This window comes from Vicugna pacos, chromosome 27 (assembly GCF_048564905.1).
Source record: "Vicugna pacos chromosome 27, VicPac4, whole genome shotgun sequence".
Taxonomy (NCBI): Eukaryota; Metazoa; Chordata; class Mammalia; order Artiodactyla; family Camelidae; genus Vicugna; species Vicugna pacos.
In genome coordinates, this window is record NC_133013.1 from 5,676,166 (window position 1) to 5,699,086 (window position 22,921).

General features: G+C 42.9%; 1 long non-coding RNA gene across 1 annotated transcript; it reads left to right on the forward strand.

The window, feature by feature from the left end:
- Positions 1-15,795: 15,795 nt before the first annotated feature.
- LOC140689677 (uncharacterized) lies at positions 15,796-18,198 on the forward strand. The gene is made up of 2 exons (XR_012064708.1): positions 15,796-15,855; positions 17,947-18,198. It is a non-coding gene; the product is annotated as an uncharacterized lncRNA (long non-coding RNA).
- Positions 18,199-22,921: the final 4,723 nt, after the last annotated feature.

Consider the following 22,921-nt stretch of genomic DNA (forward strand, 5'->3'; position numbering starts at 1 on the left):
ATATTTGGGTTATAAGTCCTTTTCAGATACGTCTTTTGCAAATATTTTCTCCCTGTCTCTGATTTATTTTTTTCATTTTCTTAGTAGTGTCCTTCACAGAGTAGAAATTTTCATTTTAATAAAGTCTAACTTATCCATTGTTTCTTTCATAGATCATTCTTTGGTCATCACCAAAACCAAGGTAACCTGGATTTTCTTCTATGTTATCTTCTACAAGTTTTATAATTTTGTGTTTTACATTTAGGTATTTAACCTACTTTGAGTTAATTTTAGTGACAGGTGTAAGGACAGTGTCTAGATATTTATTTGGAATTCAGAGCTCTATTTGTTCCAGCACTGTTAGTTAAAAAGACTGTCTTATCTCAGTTGGATTGACTTTGCTCCTTTGTCAAAGATCGGCAGACTGTATTTGTATGGATCCATCTGGGGGCACTCTATTCCATTCCATTGATCTATTTGTCTATTTTTTTCCCACAAATATCACACTATCTTAATGATTGGAGCTTTATAGTAAGTCTTGAAGTCAGTCCTCTGACTTTTTCTTCTACAGTTTTGGGTTGGCTATTTTGATCTCTTGCCTTTCCATATAAACTTTAGAATCAATTTGTCAACATTCCAAAAACTCTCTTACTTTGGGGAATTGTAATTGGGATTGTACTAAATCTATTTGGATCATGTTGAGATGAACTGGCATCTTAACAAGATTGAGTTTTCCTATCCATGAACATTGACTATCTCTCCATTTACTTAGATTTTTGATTTCTTTCATTGGAATTTTGTAGTTTTCCTGAAATCAATCAGTCTTGTACATATTTTGTTAGATTTACTACTAAGTACTTCATTTTTGGTTGCTATCATAAATGGTATTGTGTTTTTAATTTCAAATTCCAACTGTTCATTGCTGAATTTAGGAAAGCAATGGACTGTTACCTGTTAACTTTGTATTCTTCATCCTTACTGTTATTGCTTATTAATTTCAGGGGTTTTTGTGTGTGTGTGTCAATTTCTTGAGATTTTCTACATAGCCCATCATGTTGTATGTGAACAAAGACAGTTTTGTTTCTTCCCTTCCAATCTGTACACCTTTTATTTCCTTTTATTATCTATTACAATAACTATAAGTTCCAGTATGATGTTGAGAAGGAATTGTTATGAGAGGGGGCCTCCTGGTCTTGTTCCTGATTTTTGCAGGAAAGCTTCTCATTTCTCACTATTAGGTATGATGCTAGCTGTAAAGTTTCTTTAAGTTATCTTTATCAAGTTGAGAAAGCTTTCCTCTATTTCTAGTTTGTTAAGAGTTTTTATGATTTATAGATGCTGGATTTTGTCAGATGTATTTTCTGCATCTATTGATACAATCATGTGGTTTTTCCTCTTTAACTTGTTGATGTGGTAGATTACATTAATTAATTTTTGCATGTTGAACATGAATGAAGATATCCTTGAACACCTGGAATAAATCCCACTTAATCATGATATATAACTTTTTTATTTACATTTTTGGATTCGATTTGCTGGTATTTTGTTGAGGGATTTTTGCATCTGTTTTCATGAGAGAAATATCTCTTATTTTCTTGGAGTGTCTTTGTCTAATTTAGGGACTAGGGTAATTTTGGAGCATAAGTTAGAAAGTGTTCCTTTGCTTCTATTTTCTGGAAGAGACTGTAGAGAATGGATATAGTTTCTTCCTTAAATGCAGCATATAATTCACCAGTGATTCATCTAGTTTCCCTTTCTGTATTGGTAGTTTATTAACTATTCACTCAGTTTTTTAAATTAGATGTGAACCTATTCAGATGATCTGTTTCTCCTATGTGAATTTTGGTAGATTGCATCGTTCAAGGAATTGGTTCATTTCATCTAAGTTACCAAATTTGTGTACATAAAGTTGTTCACAGTATTCCTTTATTATCCTTTAAATGTCCATGAGGTCACTAGTGATGGCTTCTGTTTGATAACTCATGTTAATAGCCATGTCTTCTCTCTTTTTTTCTTGGTTAGCTTGGCTAGAGGTTTATCAATTTTTTTAATCTTTTCAAAAAACCAGCTTTTGGTTTCATTTATTGTCTCTATTGGTTTTCTGTTTTTCACTTCATTGATTTATGCTCAAATTTTTATTATTTCTTTTCTTGGGCTTATATTCTATTTAATTTGTTTTTCTTTCTCTAGGTTCCTAAAGTAGAAGCCTAGAATATTAACTTTAGATAATCCTTCTTTTTAATAAATGCATCAAAGGTATAAATTTCCACATAAGGACTGCTTTTGCTGCATCCCACAAATTTTGATTAAATGTGTAACATTTTTGTTTAGCTCAGAATATTTTTCAAATTTCTTTCCAGATTTCTTCTTTGACCTATATGTTATTTAGAAGTATGTTTTTTAATCTCCAAGATTTGGGGACTTTCAGCTGTGTTTCTATTATTGGTTTCTAGTTTAATTCCACTGTGGTCTGAGAACATATTTTGTCTGATTTCTATTCCTTTAAATTTGTTGAAGTGTGTTTTATGCCCCCAAATGTGGTCCATCTTGGTGAGTGTTGTATATAATTTTGAGAAGAATCTATAATCTGTTGTTGTTGGATGAAGTATTCTATAAGTGATAATTAGGTCCAGTTCACTGTTGGTGAATACAGCTCAACTATACCCTTACTGATCTTCTGCCTGCTGGATCTGTGAATTATTTATAGAGGTCTTTTGAAGTGGACTAGGCTATTTCTCCTTGCAGCTGTATCCATTTTGCCTCACGTATTTGGACTCGCTGTGCGTAAGTGAATACACATTAAGAATTGTTATGTCTTCCTGGGGAATGTCATGCCCTTTTTATCCCTGATAAGTTGCTTTTCCTGAAGTCTGCTTTGTCTGGAATTGGTATCACCATTCCAACTTTCTTTTCATTAGTGTTAGTTAGCGTGGTAAAGTCTTTCCTCATAGTTTCGCTTTTTTAATTTTTATATTTAAATGGGCTTCTTGTAGACGTAATATAGTTTTGTCTTCTTCCTATTACACATCCTGGTATCTCTATTTTTAACTGTGTATTTAGACCATCCACATTTAAGGTGATTATTGACATAGATTAATATCTACCATGTTAGTAACTATTTTCTATTTGTTGCATTTGTCCTTTGTTTTGTTTTTTTAAATTTTCCCTCTTTTTTTCCTTCTCTGGTTTTAATTGATCTTCTTAGATGATTTGATTTTCTCTCTTCCATTAGCTTATCAACTATACTTCTCTTTTAAAAAATTTAAGCAGTTGCCCTAAACTTTGCAGTATATGTTTACAACTAACCGAAGTCCACTTTAATAACACTGAGCCACTTCATAGATAGTACAAGCCTCTTATAACAGAGTATTCCTACTCTCTCATCCCTTATACCATTCTGTCATTCATGTCACTTACTTACAAGCTATAATCACCCAATACATTATTACTATTATTTGTAAATAGTTATCTATTAGGTTAATTGATAATAAAAATAAAAATAAAAGTTTTTTTAGACCTCCTCTAGCAGTCTTCCTTTCTCTATGTAGATTTGAGTTCCCGACCCATACCTTTTTCTTCCCTTGAAGAATTTCTTTTAGCATTTTTTGCAAAGCAGATCTACTGGTGACAAAGTCTCTCATTTCTTGTTTGTTTGAGAAAGTATTTATTTCTCTACTTCTATAGATCAGCTTCTCTGGATACAGAATTCTAGGTTATTGGTTTATTTCTTCATTTCACTTCCCTCTCTTCTTGCTTGCATGGTTTCTGATGTGATTCTGATGTCAGTTTTACCCTTGTTCCTCCATAGACAAGGCATTTTTTTATCTTTTGCTTCTTTCAAGATTTTCTCTTTGTCTTTGGTTTTCTGCTCTTTGAATATCACGTGTGTAGGTGTTGATTTTTTGGTATTTATCATACTTGGTGTTCTCCAGACTTCCTGGATCTGTGGTTTAAAGTCTATCATTCATTTTGGAAAATGCTCAGCCATTGTTACCTCAATTATTTCTTCTGCCCCTTTCTTTCATTCTTCTCATTCTGCTATTCCCATTACATATATGTGACACCTTTTGTAATTGTTCTATAGTTCTTAGATATCCTAGTCCCTTCTTTCATTCTGTTTCTCTTTGCATTTCAGTTTTGGAAGCTTCTATTGATATCTTCAGCCTGCCTGATTCTTTTCTCAGCCACATCCAGTCAACTGCTGAGCCCATCAAAGGCATTGTTCATTGCTGTCACAGTGCCTCTGATCTGATCTGATTTCCTTTTGAATCCTTTTTAGAGTTTCCATCTCTCTGCTCACCTGACCCCTCTATTTTTGCACGTTGTCCTTTTTTCCCCCATCAGAGCCCTTGGTATATAAACATAATCATTTTAAATTCCTAGTCTGATGGCTCCAAAACCTCTGCCGTATCTGAGTCTGGTTCCTTTGTTTGTTTTGTCTCCTCAGACTGTTTTTCCTTATCTTTGAACATGCTGTGTAAGGCTTTGTTGAGGCCAGACATGTTATATTGGATAATAAGAACTGAGGTATATAGGCGTTTAGTTTGAGGGTTTATATTTGTCTGGCTGGGAGTTACACTGTGTTTACCGTAGTTGTAGGTGTTCTGAGGCTTTACTTCTTGGTCTCTCTGTTGTCTCTGAGCTCCCTTGAAACTCCTCAGAGGCTGAGCCTTGAGTTCATTCAGCTGTAACCCTGTTATTATATAAGAGCTTGTTGTGGTGGAGGTAAGGTGTGGGCGTACAGCAGCATTCTATCATCCTATGATCAGGTCTCAGTCTTTCGTGAGCCTGTGCTCCTGGGCTCTGACCTTCATAAGTGCTTCTCAGCTTTTTCCTCCCACGTACATGAGTCAGGAAGACTGGAGGGGGCTGGAGTTGGGTATTTCCTTTTCCCCACATTGATTAGGTTCTGATAAAGTAGTTTCCCTTGAGGGAAGATGGAGAACAGAAGGCCCTGGGCATATTTCAAAACGGATGTGTTTCCTCTCCCTCTGCCAGAAGCATGAGGGGGCTTTTCTCTGATCTACACCATCACAATGTGGTGGGACTCCTGGAGGTAATACTCAAAAAACTGTGGGGGCCTCCCTAAGACTGAGCCCCCTGGAGTTTTTAACTCCCAAGCAAGTCCACAGTCAGCTTCTAGCAACTTGTCAATTATAGTAAAACTTTTCCTACCCATTCCTGGGTACTGGAGGGGGCAAGCTGGGAGGGGTGGTGTCTGAAGTTGCATGTGTCAAATAAACTTGAACCGGGTTATTTCTAAGAGTCTGTGCACTCTGCATCAGTGATCCTACCTACATGGATTTCATATTGGATGCGCAGATGGACAAGTCATCCCCCACTCCCACCCCCACCCCCAGCCACTCAAACTCAGCCTCAGAGCTTTTGTCCTCAGAGACGAGCTACTTAGCTAAATTCACTCTGGCCACTTTCTCGGCTCTTGAAGGCTGTGGTTCTCTGTATTTTCCTGTCTCTCCAGTTTTCTGGGCATCAGCTCCTATGACCTCAATTCTCTTAGGGATTTAAGGAGATTTGTTCTAAGAAAGGAGTGATGACTTTCAGCATCTTTACATGTCCAAGCAGAAACCAGAAGTAATTGTCAAGTATTCAAATTCTGTATCTCTTTTAAATCCCACAAGATATACTTGCTCTTAATTTTGTATAGTTGATATCCATGTATATGTACACGCATTTACTATTTTCATTGCTCTTTATTCCTTTCTGCTCCATACTTCTATTTATGATATTTTGAAGAAAGCCCTTTGTAATTTGTTTAATATGTGCCTGTTATTCATAAGCCCTCTGTTATTCTTTGCCTGAAAAAATGAATCTATTTTCCTTTTGTTGTTGAAGTATACTTTTGCTGGGCATAAAATTCTAGGTTGGCAATGCTTTCCTCCCAGCACTCTGAATACATCATTTCATTATCTTCTGACTTTCATTATTCCTGTGGAGAAATCAGCTGCTTTTTCAGTAACTGTCCACTCTGCTGAAGCTAATCTGATTTTTTTTCCCTACAAACTCTTAAGACTTTGTCTTTAGTTTTCAGCAGTTTCACTATTGTATGTCTCAATATGTATTCCTCTGTATTTATTCTGCTCAGAGTTGATTGGGATTCCTGAGTTGTGGGTTAATATCTTTCACCAGTTTGGAAAATTCTCAGCCATCATCTTTTCAGATGTTGTTTTCTACTCCATTTCCCTCTGCTCCTTCTGGGGTCCCCTATAAACACCATGAAACCATTTGATTGAGTTATTTGTCTTTGTTCCTCTCTTCTGTGTTTTCCTTACTTTTCTCTCTCCTACTCCATTTGAATAATTTCTTCTAATTTGGCTAAATTTCTCCTAATGGCTTCCAATTCACTGCTTCTCTCTTTAATTGGTCTACTATGTTGTCAATCCAATCCATTGGACTCAACTTCAGTTACTAAATTTTTCAGTTCTAAAATTTCTAGTTGGCTATTTTTTCTCAACTGTTAAGCTACTTTAATAAAAAGTAGTTTTACACTTCCTGCACAAATTTTAAACTTTGTCTTCTCTTTCCTTGGTCAGGTGACTATCGTTGCATCAAAGTCTGTGTCTGGTAATTCCAATACATGGAACCCCTGGGGGTCTTTTTCTATTGTCTATTGTCTCTGCTAGTTCTTTTTCATGTTGTCTTGTATCCCAAAGTGTCTGGTCGTAAGTTGTGTGTCACAAGTTATATTTGAAAAATTGTAAAAATAATTTGAGGCTTAAGATGTGCTGTCTTCTTTCAGAGAGGCTTTTCTTTTCTTTCCTTTTCTTTTTGTTTCCTGCACCTTGAGGCATTAGCAGTCTAAGATCATCTTAATTCAGCTGTAAGAATTGATATTTTTACCCACATAACCGTAGGCTGAGCTGCAGTTCCTATATGAGCTGCTTTACTCACTCTTATTTGCAGAGAATAGCTTCTCAAATTCCCAGCCCACAGCATAGGGAATTTACCATGGCCTCTGCCATGGTCTGAAAGTCTGAGGATTCTGCTTAGCGTTAAGGAGGAAAATCCACAGCACCAGAAAGGATCCATTTATCTCTCTTTCTCCAAAATTTTAATACTCAACAGAGAAATTCAGGCTAAATGCCAACCAAGAAAGCTTTCAAGGGACACAGCAAGGGCAAATACCAGAGTGATGCTGGTGTGCGCAGCAGAGAGGCAGCGTGGCAGACTGGCTTAGAGCACAGCTCTGGAGCCCGCCTGCTCCAACTTTTATTCTGTAGCTGTCATTTACTATCACACTTTAAACAAGTCACTTAGTGTCACCATGCTTTATCATGTCTGATGTGTAAGATGGAGATAGTGGTGGTACCTCCCTCAAAGTGTTGTTGTGAGTACTAAGAGTTAATTTCCACTTCACAATCATTAGGACGGCTATTATTAAAAAACTAACCCCCCCCCAAAATAACCCCAAGGAAACAACAAATTATTTTTTGGTGTGGATGTGAAGAAATTAGAGCTCTTGTGCATTGCTGGTGGGAAAATAAAACAGTGGAGCATCTGTGGAAAACTGTATGGCAGTTCCTCAAAAAAGTAAACAGAGAATCATCAACTGATCCATCAATTCCACTTGTGGGTATACGCACGAAAGAATAGAAAGCAGGGACTCAAACAGATGTTTGTACACCAGTGTTCACAGCAGCATTAGTCACAGTAAAACGAAAGGTGGAAACAACCCACGTGTCCATCAGTGAATGAATGGATACATGAAATGTGGTCTATGTAAACAATGGAATATTATTCAGCCTTAATAAGGAAGGAAATTCTGGCACATGCTACAGGGATGAATCTTGGGGATATTATGCTAAGTGAAATAAGCCAGACACAAACAGGAAAATATTGCATGGTTCCACCTAGATGAGGTACCCAGAGCAATCCAAGTCATAGAAACAGGAGGTGGAACAGAAAGTGACAGGGGAGGGGAGAATGAGGGCAGAGGTTCAGACTGAGATGATGAAGATGTTCTGGAGATGGATGGTGGTAATGGGTACACAGCGTCCACATACTTAATGCCGTGGAACTGTACACCTTAAAATGACTAAAATGATCAATTTTATGTTGTATATAGTTTACTACAATAAAAACTTTTCAAGTTAATTCATTTAGAGTGTTTATAGGTGTGTCAAAAAATGTTGGCTACTTTTAGCTGTTCTGAGATGGGGGCAAAGAGAAAGAGGTGACGACAGTTCACCATAAAGGAGTCTCAAGGTGATATGAACACGTCACAGAGAAGTCACCTGCTTCTCCTCATCCTTCCTCTCCTCTGTTTCCAAGTTCAAGTCCAGCCCACCCCCCACAGTTTCCTAAACCACCAGCTCAGGTAACTTCCCACTTCCCTGTGGGTGACCTGGCACCAGGGCACTGGTTTCCAGAGTGGCAAAGCAGACCCCTCAGAAACATTCCCGTTTCTGAACCTGTACTCCTATTTGCCTATGCATACGTAAAAATCTTTTCTTTTACATTTATTGGGGAAGTAATTAGGTTTGTTTATTTATTTGGGGAGGGGGTGCTGGGGATTGACCCCAGGACCTCCTGCATGCTAAGCGTGCACTTTACCACTTGAGCTATACCCTCCCCCATAAAAATCTTCTGATGCTAATAAAATAAACAGAAGCAGGTGCTATCAATTTTGGAGATGTGGAAACTATAGAGAATTCTCAGGTGTGGAACAGAGACTCCACCATAAACCTGCTTCTGCTCTTAAAATGTTTCAACCATAGGGATATGGAAACCATTGCAAAATTAAGTGAATTACAAATACAAATGATTTTCTTATGTGTTCTTTAAAAATAATGAAATGCATTAATTCGATGCCATTGGATCTGCAGATTGGGGCTGATGTCCTCACTCAGCCTGCATGCCATAGGGCACCCCGCAAGATGAAGCAAGTATAGGCAAGGGAGTGAGGGCAGCTCCCAGGAGGGGCAGAGATGGGGACCGGGAGGCAGGTGAGGGTGGCCCCCAATGGAGCAGAGGCAATGGCATGAGTCAGGGGCCTTAGAAGAGCTTTGGCAGCAGGGAAGCTAGGTGTGGACAGAAACCCCACAGGCCCAGGCAGAGCAGAGCCTCATGCAGGGCATCCCAAGAGGGGCAGCAGCAAATGCAGAGAGCCAGCGAGATAGGAAGCCCAGAGCACAGCCGCAGTGCAGAGCGGGCGTCCCCAGCGGGGGTCGCTCGGGGCATTTAACACTCAGGAGGACACCTGTCAGGCCCCTGAGGCCTCCTGTGCTATGACGATGTCCTGGCCAGGGGTCATGTCTGGTGGGCAGCACAGGCCTGTGCATAATCCTTCTCATCTGAGGCACAGGTACTAGGATGGGAGGTGTTATGGGAGCCAAGGAAGGCGCAGTCCCCGGGCTGGACCATCCAGGAAGGAGTGAGTCCTGCTAGAGACGCTGTCCCAGCGTGGAGCATGGGTTGGGCATGGAAAGTGGGACCCAAGCTTAAGGAAGTGCTGGATAAAGGGTCTGGGGCCAGGAAAGCAGAGAAGGGAAGAAGGGTGGGGCTGAGGACCTCTGCAGGGAAAGGGCAGAGACGGCTGGGGTGACTAGGGTGGGAGGAGGACCACAGAGGGTGGGTTTGTACAGACCAGCAGCCCTTCAGAGAGCCCCAGAGTGGCCACGGGGCAGTCACCAGAGCATCCGTTGACCCTAGCTCTCTCCGAGGTCCTGTCTGGCAGCGGGCTCAGGCAGCAGAAACTCTTCCTGGAATCAGAGGGCAGGGGTCCCCTCCTCTTCCTGCTGAGTTAGCTGGGGCACTGCTGTCAGGTGTGCTTCCCCAACTGGGCATGGGTAACAGTGCGTCCCAGCAGGAGGGATCCAGACAGAACTCACGTTGGGAGATGACCCCATCTCACCAAAGGCAATAGAGATTTCAATAGGGACCAACAGGAACCCATCTCCAGACCTTCGAATGGACCTCAGGGAGGTAGTCTGCTTCAATGCAGAACAGCCATCAACCCCTCAGACGGTTAAATTCCTGGTCACCCAAGGGTGGAGCTTCTCAAATCCTTTGTGACACTTAGGATTAGAGAGATATTCAGAGGTGCTTCAGAAGAAAAGGGGACTGCAGGCTCAAATGAATTTGGGAAAATGAGTCACCGTAAAAGTAAAGAGGTTTCTTCATTGTAAGATTTCTCAGAGCCTTTCATAGCCTAACATGGGGATCTCTAAGAGGAAAATATACTATGCAGAGTTGCCCAAATTAGTTCACGTGGGGTCATTCTTTTGAGAATGTACCAGCTCTGAGGAGCCCAGTTTAGAAGTTTAGAGAATGTTGTTTCTGGACAGAGTTGATTCTATAAGGGATAGCATCTCTGAGTTAGGAACCCCTCAGTGCAGACAACATTCCTCTTCATCCCAGTGACTTAAAAAAAAAGTTTAATTGGTACCTTGTGAGGAAGGAACTGGGCATGATGGGAAGGAGAAACCTCAGCTAAACAGTTTCCCAGCACTGGGGGAGATTTGGGACTAATTGCTAACAATCTCTTTAACCAGTGTGTTTGTTGTTGGCCTGCCTTCTGAATCAACTGGGAAAGAAATGATGAGCTTAGAAGTTGAATGATGCATCCCTGAGAAAGAAGGAATTCTTGCCTTTTATTCCCGATGACTTGGAAGGACCTTGAGGGCATTATGTTAAGTGAAATAAGACCAAGAAAGTCGAATACTGCATAATATCACTTACATGTAGAATCTTAAAAAGTTAAACTTTTTTAGACCCTCTGAGAAACAGAGTGGAGTGGAGGTTAGCAGGGGCTGGGTGGTTGGGGAAAATGAGGAGATGCTGATCAAAGGGTACCAGCTTTCAGGTTAAGATGAACAAGTTTGAGTATCTAATATACGGCATGGTGATTACAGTAATCACACTGCATCATGTGCCTGCTGGCCGGAGACTAGATCTTAAATGTTCTTCCCACAACAAAAGAAATGGTAACTATGTGACATGACGATGACAGAGCCGGTAGCTAATACTATGACGGTAATCCTTTTGCAATTTATAAATGTATCAAATCAACATTGGCCACTTTAAACTTACACAATGTTATGTGTCAATTAAAAAAATGTAATATGAGATCTCCAACCAGAAAAAGGACATTAGGTAAAAACAGAGGAAATTTGAATTAAGCATAATCTTTAGTTAATGATACTATGTCAACATTGACTCATTATTATAAAATTATATCATAGTATATGTGCTACCATTGTAATGTATACCACATATAAACCTTTATATCATAGTATAAATGTACCATAATATGTTAATAATAGGGAGTGAGCAGGGTAAATGGAAACTATACTACTGTCTTCTCAACTTTTCTGTAACTCTAAAACTGCTTCAAAAAAAATTAAGTCTATTCGGCTGGTTAGGTCGAAGTGGCCCGTGCACTCACTCCAAACACAAACCTCAAAGCCCTAAAGGAGCCCTCCCCCTGAAAAGATGATTTTTTTTTATTTGTTTATTTCCTTCTTTCACGTTTCTTCCTTGGGGTTAGATGATAAAGTCCTCTCTGTTCAGAAAGAAAAGATGCAGGATGAATGGGAGGGGATGGTGCTTTATGAATTTTATGTTCCCTAGATGTATTTAGTACAGTGACTGGTACACAGAGGCACCAAAGAAATGTTTGCTGATACTTCGTCTTGTTTAAGTTAAATCCAGCTTTGCTCATTTCAGTGTGAAAGAACAGTCTTGCAGAATATCGTGCGTGCAGGGGCTTACAGCACATGTACGTATCATAAAAGCCCAAAGCCAAAACCAAAACAAACAAACAAGTGTCTATTTTTTAAACAATTTTTAAAGCAGAATGCCCGAATCTCTCCTGCGGTTTCCACACTTTGCAGAACTGGCCCTTGCCCTCTGAAAGCCCTGGGCTGCCACTCTGGTTGCCTTCCTCCATGGCAGCCCTGCCTTGGCCCATTTTTCAGAGGCTTTTTGAGAAAAGGATTTTTCTCAAAAGATTAAAAATTCAAAGCCTTTCTGCTAACGTGAACAAAAGATTTGAGCCACAAGACTCCTTGATTCCTAGAACTTTGTGTTTAAAGCTTTCCTGGGATTTATAGGTGTGCCTTCATTTTTGTTTAGGTGCTTTTTTTTTTCTTTTTGCTTTATTGGTTTTGGCAACCAAATTGGGTAAAACCTAAGTTTTAGTAGCTGTGAAGCATCAGTCAGAAGAGATGAGGCTGGTCGGAGATGGTCTTGAAGACCATTATGAGCTCTCCCTTTCCAATGAGATTGAGGCATGGGAAAGAAATAACTTAGGTGCTAGATGACAAGGGGCAGCCCTGTGTGTAGAGCACGTCCACGTTCTGAGGCATCTTTGAAGGTCCTTCTGTGAGAAGGCATGGCTGGCTTCCTGGGGTCCCTGCTCCTCCATTACCTCCCAGTAATTCTGTGCTGATGCAGTTGGCTGCTATAAATAAAGTCAGACTGAGGCAAAAGATCTTGAATGTTTCCTGTCCAAACATCCCCTCAGAAACACAGACATCGTAAAGGAAGAAAATGTCACATTGACTTTCGTATAATTGGACCCACATTTTGGGAGATTCTCCATTACTCCGGAGTAAGGACTGAAGAAGCATTAGCCACGGGGTTTAGAATCTGGAAGTCCCTGACTCGGCACCCCCAGAGGACAGAATATCATGTTCACACTTGCAGGGATTCCAGCCTGGTGATGCCAGGGCTTCTCAGATGTGGTTGGTGGATGTGGAGATGAGCAAGATGTCAGGAATCTGGGGGGAAGGAAACCCGGCTCAGATAACATTCCCTCCTTGACGCTTTCAGAAGCTCCAGCTGTGACCAGCCACACCAGGCACACACCAGCCCCTGACACTCACACCACTGTGAGACCTCTGTGAAGCCTTGACGTAGTTGGTGATTTCCACTGCCAAGTCATGGGCTTTATTTTCACTGTAGACATTATTCTGGAAACTGAACGAGAGTAGACATCTGGCAGGTTTTCCACCCCCGTGCTGGTTATCACAATGCATGTCGTCTGCCAGCATTGCAACAGAACCCACTGAGAAGCCAAAAATAAATAAATGAAAGAGGAGAGAAAAGGGGAAAACAAAGCAAAGAGAGCTCCCATGATCACACAGGAAGCCACTGTCCAGTTGGTATCTTCCTGTCCGTTCCTCTGTGGGAGGCTCTCTAAGGCTGTGTCCTTGATGCAGAGTGACCAGCAATGGAAGTGTGTTAAGAACTCCAGCTCATAGTTTGGTGCAGGCACTATGGAAAACAGTATGGAGATTACTTAAACAACTAAAAATAGGCTTACCCTGTGATACAGCAGTCTCACTCCTGGGCATATATCCTGAGGGAACTCTAATTTGAAATTTGAAAAGATATATACACCCCAATGTTCACAGCAGCCCTATTTGCAATAGCCAGGACATGGAAGCAACCTAAATGTCAATCGACAGATAAATGGATAATGAAGCTGTGGTATATTTATACAATGGAATACTACTCAGCCATAAAGAATAAAATAAAGCCATTTGCAGCAACATGGATGGACCTGGAGATCATCATTCTAAGTGAAGTAAGCCAGAAAAATAAAGAAAAATGCCCATGTGTTATTGCTTATATGTGGAATCTTAAAAAAATGACATAAATGAACTTATTCACAAAACAGAAACAGACCCACAGGCATAGAGAACAAAGTTATGGTTACCAAGGGGCAAAGGGGGCGGGAAGGGATAAATTAGGAGTTCGAAATTTGCACCTCCTGGGGAGTGACGGAAATGTTAGGCAGCTTGATTGTGGTGGTGGTGTCATAGGTGTGCACATCTCTCAAAACCCATCACACTGTACAGCTGAAATATGTGTGGTTTACTGTACATAAATTATACCACAATAAAGTTCCCTAAAAATTTTTAAGTAAGTAGAAGCAGGTAAAAAAATTAATAATACATTTTATTCAACCCAATACCTCCAAAATATCATTAAATCAGGCAATCAGTAGAAAATAGTATGACCAGTCTTGGCCATCTCATGTGTTTTACACTCAGAGCACATCTCAGTTCAGACTGGCCACATTTTAAGTGCTCCGTCAGCAGCCAGACGGGGCTGGGCCACTGTGTTGCACGTGGCAGCTCCAGGTGCTGGCCTCACGGTGCTGGCCCCAGGCAAGAGGAGTGTTAGCTTGCTGAGGTCTGGGAGTCCCATTCTCTCCGTGTTATCTGACCCCGAGAAGGGGCCTGTGTGACTAGGGACTGTTGTGTCCACTGGCAGGAGAGGCACTTAGTGGCTGGCTGGGATGGGACTGGCCATTGGCACTGACCCCTGAGCTCCGCCCTTTGCAGTCACGAGGGGGCCGGCCACGGAGTGTGCCACAGAAAGGATGGGAGGCACCTGCCCAGTGGGGCCTTCCTGGCTGCTCCCAGTCCGATTCCTGATGCCCCAGGAACGCCCTGCGTCCGTAATTCTGCCTTGATCCATAAGACCTGCAGTCACTTGCAGCATCCCCTCTGCCCCTAGAGGGACTCCTACTAAAAGCCGTTGAGTCTGTCAGTCCTGTAGAGCCATCACCCATTGACAAGACAAACAACCCTGCCTTTGGGCCGGAGCGGCAGCGGGGCAGACACCCCTGGCTGGGCCCCAGGCTGTGTGGTTGGCAAAGCACAGAGGGAGTCACATTTCGCCCCACTCCATACCCCCTACTGTGCACCCACTGTGCTGGGACAAGGTTGCCGACCTTTGGTGGGCACAGACCTGAGATAAGTTGATGAAAGGAAAGGATGGGCCCCCTCCTCAGAAAGTGGCCAGGCCCACCTGCACAATCTTGTGCCCACCACTGGATTTCTGAGGCTCTCTGGACATCCCCCATGGTTCTGGCATCCCCCAGGTGTGGATCTGACATCTTGCAGCTCGGGGGTGAGGGCTGGTCCCAGGCTTAAGCTGCCCCCCTCCCAGAGCTCTATGGGGTGAACCTGACGGTTAAGTCCCTTTCCCTCCCTGCCACTCCCCCCAACCCCGTCACAGATTCTCCAGGCAAGTCAGCCACTTGACTCAGATAAGTCTCAGTGTTCTCATCTGTAAAATGGAAATGGCCCCAACAGCCCTGGCATCCAGCCTGTCTGCCGCTGTGTCTACTCCCTGTGATGAGAGACACAACCCAGGCCAAGGGGACTGGCATGTGTGTGGGGAGCCTGACCCTCCTGTGGAGACGGCTGTGCAGGGGAGACTCTCAGGGTTTGAGTTACTTCTTTCTTGCTAGGCTGAGAAAGCTCACTGAACACTGCACTTAACTATGCAAACCCCAAAAGCTCTCATCAGGGCGCTTTCAGGGGTGACAGTGGACACAGGTCACTCTGGCTACCTGTGGAGTCAGACAGTCACATGGGACTCACGTCACCCTCGCACTGGAGTTCACCTCGACCTCTGGCCCAACCTCAGATGAGCTGAAAAGGATTAGAGCTGATTAGTGCCATGTGCTGTCTTCTCCCCCTCCCCAGGGCCCCAGCACTGCCCGCATGATCAGGAGCTCCTGAAAGAACCGTTTTGTCCAATTGTCTCAATTATGCAAAACATGCTGACATTTCTAGCAAGGGAAGGATGGGCCGGGGGGAGTTCACTTCAAAGGGAAAGTTTAACTCCCCTCAACCTCTCACATATCCCAAGGCTACTTTGGTGGGACCTCACATGGAGCTGCGGGGGAGTCTGGCCAGGGGATCCTTTGCAGGCTTGGGAGCGAGGTCACGAGGCCATAGCCTCCTCGGGATCATGAGGGCTCAGCACAGGCGCTCACATGCTCCTCATGTGGATGGCTCCTTTTAAAGGGTGGGCCCTCCTCAGCCAGCTTCCTGCTGCCTGGCCAGAGGAGGAGGCTGGAGGAGGCCAGGCTGCTTCCTCTCCTCCCCGCAGCAGGTAAGCACAGGACTGGGGAAGCTCGGGTGCAGGGCTCTGCTTCCTGGGGCCTCCAGTTCCTCTCCTGCTGAGGCTGGATGGACGAGGTCACATGGGAATGGCCACTGAATCTGTGTTCCCCAAGAGAACGAGCCCTGTGTAGCCGGCCATCCCCAGGCTCCAACATCTAAGCGCAGGTGTCAGGGATCCAGGGCTTGGCATCCTTCTCCATCACCTGCAGAGCGTGCCTCTTCCGGAGAGCCTCAGGCAATGCTGGAGTTCCTGGCGGGGGTCGGAGGGGGCAGGGTTACACCTGTAAGGCTTTATCAGAGGATATTTCCACGATTAGTCCAAACCTCAGGGAAAAGATCGGTTGACCGTGGAGGGAGATGGAGATTTCTTCTCACTGCCAGTGGGAGCCATGAACTGGGTTCTGGAAGGCAGTTGCAGTGGTGTGTGCCCAGGCAACACAGCCACCCTGGGGGCTCCATCCTAAGGAAGTAATCCGGGAAGGTCAGCCAAAATTTACAGAGCATTGTTTACTAGAGTGAGACACAGGGAAAAATCCAAATGCCCCAAATAGAGGATTGGGGGCATAAATCATGGTCTCTCCACAGGATGAAATATGTTGTAGTCACTTTTTAAATGACAGGAAAAGAATGAGTAACAACAATGTGCAGAATGATTCTGTTTTCCGTTACATACAAACACATCTAATTTATTCACAGGAAAAAGCATAGAAATACACCGAAATGCTGGCCATTATTTTTTTTAATAATTTTGTGGTTTTGGGGGGGGGGATAATTAAGTTTTTTTTTTAATTTTAATGGAGGTACTGGGGATCGAACCCAGGACCTTGTGCATGCTAATCATGTGCTCTATCACTGAGCTGTACCCTCCCCACCTTGGCCCTTATTTTAGATAAAGGCCAAATATGTATGATGTTTATTTATTCCTTTGTACATTTCTTCTTTTTCTTTTACTTTAACAATACTCTATAACAAATACATTTCCCTTTTGTTACCAGAAATTGTATCTTTTTTTTTTAAACTTTAGCAAATATGAGCAGAAATAGTGGGAAGGTGGGAAAAGATGGAACTAGTCACAGGAATTATTCCCAGTTGACCAGGGATGGGAGATGAGAATAAAGGAGGGGAGAGAGACGGGGAGAAAAAAGACCAGGCAGATGTGCTTTGTCTGAATGAAATATTTAAGGAGGAACTAAGACGGGAGATCGGCTTCTTTGGGAGTGGACCTGAATAATATTGGTTTGACTTTTGGGAAGGGTTGTTTTTGGGAATGTTCACCAAATACCATTTTGCAAACTACCTAACAGCAGTTTTGATTTGTAGCATTTGCAGTGATATTTGTAGCATCAAGTGGTCACCCTCTGCGATGGATTTTAGGCCCCAGACAATGTAATTGGAAACGTCAGCTCATGTGGAACGTGTTTGCTGCCATTGTTTATGCTTTATTGGTGATTTTCCAGGAGAAGCCTGGGATTTTGTTTGGTTTGGCTCTTTGCAACCTCATTTATTTGCTTTGCAAAGTTGATAAGTACAAGAAACAGAGTGACACTCGGCATTTTAAGTGGCTAGTTGTCTTCATTCCGAACTAAGTGAAAACAAAACAGACTTTCAGTTCATTTACAATCCTCTTCCTTGGAGTGTTAGGTATTTTCAGAAAAATTCTCTTTTGCTTTGTTTGAAAATGTTTTCAAGATGTCCTATAACTGTGCGTGTGTGCACGCATGTCTGCATGTAAGTTCTGGACTTGAGAAAATAGAAGCCTTCATCCAGGGGACTAATGGGACCCAGTCCCTGACTGCCTTTCATGACCTAGAAGTTAATGGGGTGTAACATCTTAACACCTCCATTAAAAAGACAGTAGCCAGGTTCACGTTAATCTGCAAAGGAGCCTGACCTGCTGTACCCTGCTTTTTCTAGCTTTAATATTAGACTTGGTCATCGGTAAATGAATTACAGCCTCCATTGGAGCAACCAGGGCTCAGGAAATGGTTGGTCCATTGCCCCAGACACACATCGCACACAGGAGCAAGTGTCCCGGGCTCCCCTAGAAAGCACTTTCTAGAATTGTCTCTCTGTTTTCCAGCAAATGTGTCTTCAATTGCTATCCAGTTTCTAGAGGGAGAATGCATTTACAGTGCTAGAGACACTTTAAGGAAACAAGTTAATGCCAGCCCACGGAAGCCCCCTCCACAACTGCCGGGACCCTCTTGCTGTTGGGTGACCCCTTTCCCCACTGCTTCTGGATCTCACCCGCCCTGGTCTCCGTGAACGTGGAGAGGACAGCGTGTCCCACATCCGTTTCCCAAGGGTTGATGATGCCTGAAACGCCCCAAGGTAAATGTAGTGCTGAATTGGCAGGTGGCCTCTCTGCATGGCCTCTGTGGAGACAGGGCATCCGAGCGGACAAATTCATCAGGCATGGTGAGGTGGAAAGCATGCTAACCAGAGATCATGGCAACAGTGTCCTTTTCTGTTTGTTAATCATTGTAAAGGTAATACGTGAATATGTCAAGTTGCACGGCCCTGCAGAAAAGCCAAGGGAAGGTCCCGCTCCTGCCCCCGCTGCTGACCGTGCGGGGTGGTTTGACATCTGTTGTTCTGAACTAGAACTGCCCAGTCCCCATGGCACAGTCATAATTTTTTTTTAACAAAGTGTAATGTTTTATTATACTTTTATTATATATTATAATATTTTATTATACTAGAATTTGTAGAGTAGCTGTGTCCAAAAAAAGAAAAGCCATGTTAAAATAAGCGGAGTTAATATAAAAACTTCTTTATTATCCTTATTCCTTATCAATATATCCCAAATATTATCATTTTCAATATGTAGTCAATATAAAAAACACATTAGTGAGGTGCTTTGTCTTTTTGTTTTAAATACAAAGTCTTCAAAACCCTGTCAAACACCTTTTGTTTTTGAGCTCTAGTGTTAGGGGCAGCAAATGATAATTTGCTGTCTTATACTTAAATTCACAGCATAGCTCAGCTCAGACCGGTCGAACTTCAGGTGCCCGGCAGCCACACACAGCCAGCAGCCACCACGTTGGACAGTGTAGGTCTAGACTTTTACGTTATCAAGGTTGGTTCTTGATAGCTGGACCATACCAGAAAGATCATATTTCAACTTATTTTCAATTAATAATAGAGATGGTTACACTTTAGAACTTAGAGTTCTTTTTTTTTTTAATTGAAGTACAGTCAATTACAATGTGTCAATCTCTGGTGTACAACACAATGTCCTAGTCATGCACATACATGTATATATTTGTTTTCATATTTCTTAGAGTTCTATTTTAGTCTTTTTTAATTTGTTTTTGGGTGGAGGTAATTAGGTTTGTTTGTTTGTTTGTTTGTTTATGGAAGTACTAGGGATTGAACCCAGGACCTTGTGCATGCTGGGCACACACTCTATCGCTGAGCTATACCCTCCCCCCACCGTTTTAGTCTTTTTAATAGGTGTGTAGTCCATGATTTGGTACATCATAATTGATTTAACCAGTCCCCAGTGTAGATGAATGAAAAACTGGAGGTTTCCATTTTTTCACTCAGTTCAAAATATACTCCGACAAACATCCATATATCTTAGGTATTTCCAGACAACTGGTGCCTGAAAGTGGATGTGCTGGGCTAAGGCATGTGCACTGTGCTCTGACAGATCCTGCCCAGCTCCCCTCCAAAGACATGCTGTCAGGTGTCTGGAGAGGGAAGCCAGTTCTCAGCCGACCACCAACCAGCCTTGGGGTCTGGACCTCAGTTCCCTTAAAACCAAAGGATCGACGTAAACCCTCCTTGGTTCCTGAATGCCCAGTTCCACGGTTCAAATGGTGGCGGTACCAACCCATCCCTTTGGTGCACAGAGTGGTGTGTCGGGGAGAGCTGCCTCCTCCACCTTCAGCAGAGGCGCTTAGAGGGCAGGTGAACAAAACAAGCCCCACACCCACCTGGTCTGAGGTCAGCAGACAGCACTTAGCAAAGACCCTAACTCTGTTACTTGTACAATTACGATTACACTCTTTTTCATTCGTATGGAATCATCTACTAAATGTGGTCACAGCCAAGGGGCAGTGGGGCAAGGGTCAGCCCCGGCAGGGTTGAGCTGCATTGAATGCTCCACCTCCCTCCCAGTGGCAGGCCACCCAGGACCCTTGCCCACCCCAAGGACCCCAGCTGACACTACAGTCCCTGTGAGAACAGGAACGCTGGCTACACAGGGGCCGATACCTCCCAGGTATTCACACTTGACACTGGTGCTGTGGGCATCCTCATGGATCCTGGGAGTACTGGGAGAGGAAGCCCAGAGGACAGGGACCTGGAGGGGTGATGAGGTGGTGAAGGATGGAGAGCACCACTGAAAAGGGGGAGGCGTCCCCCCACTGGAGCCAGGTGGGCACAGGGAGGTTGGCCTGGTCCTGCCATCCTCTCTCCCAGCCACTGGAAACCAGATGGGGCTCTCAGACAACTTCAGGGAAACCCTGTAAACAGCACCTTCCCAACTCACTCACCCTTCTAAGCAAGTTGGCTGAGTGATGTTGGCCACACCAAAAAGGGGAGCTGGGGAGGGGCCCCCAGGATCCTGTTGTAATCCCCAGGTCCCCAGACAATCCAGGGGAAGCTGGTGAACAGGAGGAAGGGAAGATTGAACCCAGCATCCATCATCTGCCCTGTGATTCTGTTTCTCTCTCCTCCTTTTGTTTATTCTTTTAAAATATTTTATGGTGAAATACCGCATTTATAAGAACTGTGTAACATGTCTGCATACAGCTTAAAGATGAATAACAAAGCACATCCTTGTGTATTACGGCCCGGACCCCCTCCAACTCTACTCCTCTCTCCTACAAACACTCTGACTTTTGTGATGCTCATGCCTTTACTTTATCTCTGATCCTATTTTGTTTTGAAGTCAACGTGTTTTTAATTTTGAAAAGCAATTTATTGAGATGAAATTCATAGAACATCAAATTAACCACTTTAAAGTGAACCACTCAGCGGTGTTTAGTACATTCACAATATTGTGCAGCCACCCCCACCCCATCTAGCCATCCAGAACATTTCCAGCACTACAAAGTACAACCCTGTACCCATTAAACAATTTCTTCCCATTCCTCGTTTCCCCCACCCCCTTGGAAACCACCAGTTTGTGTACTGTCTCTATGGATTTATCTATTCTGGGTATTTAAGTGGAATCATACAGAGTGAGACTTACTGTGTCTGGCTGTTCTCACTTGGCATAATGTTTCCAAGGTTCATCCACATTATAGCATGTATCTGTACTTTGTTCCTTTTCATGGCTGAGTAATATTCCATCATGAGTATATGCCACAATTTGTTATTCCATTAATTCATTGATGGGTGTTTGAGCCATTTCCACCTTTTGGTTATTGTGAAGAGTGCTATTCTGAACACAAGTGTACATGTATCTGAGTACCTGTGTCCAATTCTTTGGGGTCTCTACCTAGGAATGAAACCTCTAGGTCATATGGTGATTCTATATTTAACTTTTTAAGGAACTGCCAAACTCTTTTCCAAAGCGGCTACATCATTTTACATTTTGGTAGCTGGTGTGAGGTTCCAATTTCTTCACATCCTAGACAATACTAATTACAGTTGACTCCTGAAAAATGTAGGGGTTATGGGTACTGATGCTCCCAGCGTGGTCTAAAATCCTTATATCTCTGCCTCAAAAATAAAGACATTGATAAACAACCCACCCAAGGGCAGGAAGATAAAGCAGTTCGGCTAGAATAAGGATGCAAACCCTACTTCTTTTGACTCCACATATTGTGATCTATAATCGAACACAAAATTTCCCCCACACACGGTTAATTTAAAAATCTGTAAAATGAAAGTACAGGTATGTATTTATTGAAAAAAATCCTTATATAAGTGGACCCATGCAGATCAACCCAGCATTGTTCAAGGGGCAGCTGTACTGTTTCTGTCTTGGGGGGCTTTTTTATTACGGCCACCCTAGCAGGGGTGAAATGGTACCTTACGGTTTTGATTTGCTCTTCCCTGACGATTAGTGATGTTGAGCATCTTTTCTGTGCTTGGCCATTTGTACATCTTCCTTGGATGTACAAGTTCTTCACCCATTTTTTAATTGGATTGTTTCTCTTTTTGTTGTTGAGTTGTGAGACTTCTTTGTATCTTCTGGATCCTAGACACTTGTCAAACATATGATTTGCAAATATTTTCTTCCATTCTGTAGGTCGTCTTTTCACTTTCTTGTTAGTGTTCTTTAAAGCACAAACGTTTTAAATTTTGATGAAGTCCAGTTTATCTACTTCTTCCTTTATTGCATGATACCAAAAGCATGAGCCTATGAATCTATTGCCAAAACCAAGATCCCTACACAGTACACTGTTTAGCTTCACCTGATTTTGAACTTTATATAAGTAGAATGTGTGTGTCTTTGGTGACTTGTTTCTTCTGCTTTGTGTTGCTTGGGGAGTTGTATGGTAGTTGTAATTGGTCTGTTTTCATTGCCATATAATATTCCCTTGTACGAATATATGGCAATGTATCTGTGGATCCCACTGTAGCTGGTCATCTGGGCTGCTGTCCCTTGGGGCTCTCAATTAGGGTGCTACTGTGAACATGTGTAGGGTGTCCTTGCGCACACGAGTGTGAGCATATTTGGGATAAACCTCCGTGCAGTACTGCTGGACCATGGACTGTGGACCTGCTCCACTTTCCCAGATGCTGCTGAGCTGTTTTCTATCTTCCTTAAAGGGAGGATCTCAAAACATCTGCCTGTTTTGGAGGAAGTATTTTGAATCTGCTGGAGGAGATAGATGTATAATGAGGGACAGAGCTATGCATGCACAATCACCTGGCTGTGAGGCTGGCCAGAGCTGGTGTCTCCAACCCTGACACTCTGTCCGCGCTCTCAGTGCCCCCTCACCTCCCAGTCTCCCTAATGAAGCCCTCCCCCAACTCATGGCCTTAGTTTCCTCATCTATAAAACCAGTGAGAGAGGGAGCACGTGGTCTCTGGGAGCAGTCACCGTGACCACCACTGCGGAGGAAGGGGATCTGGCCTTCTGCCCTGTCCTG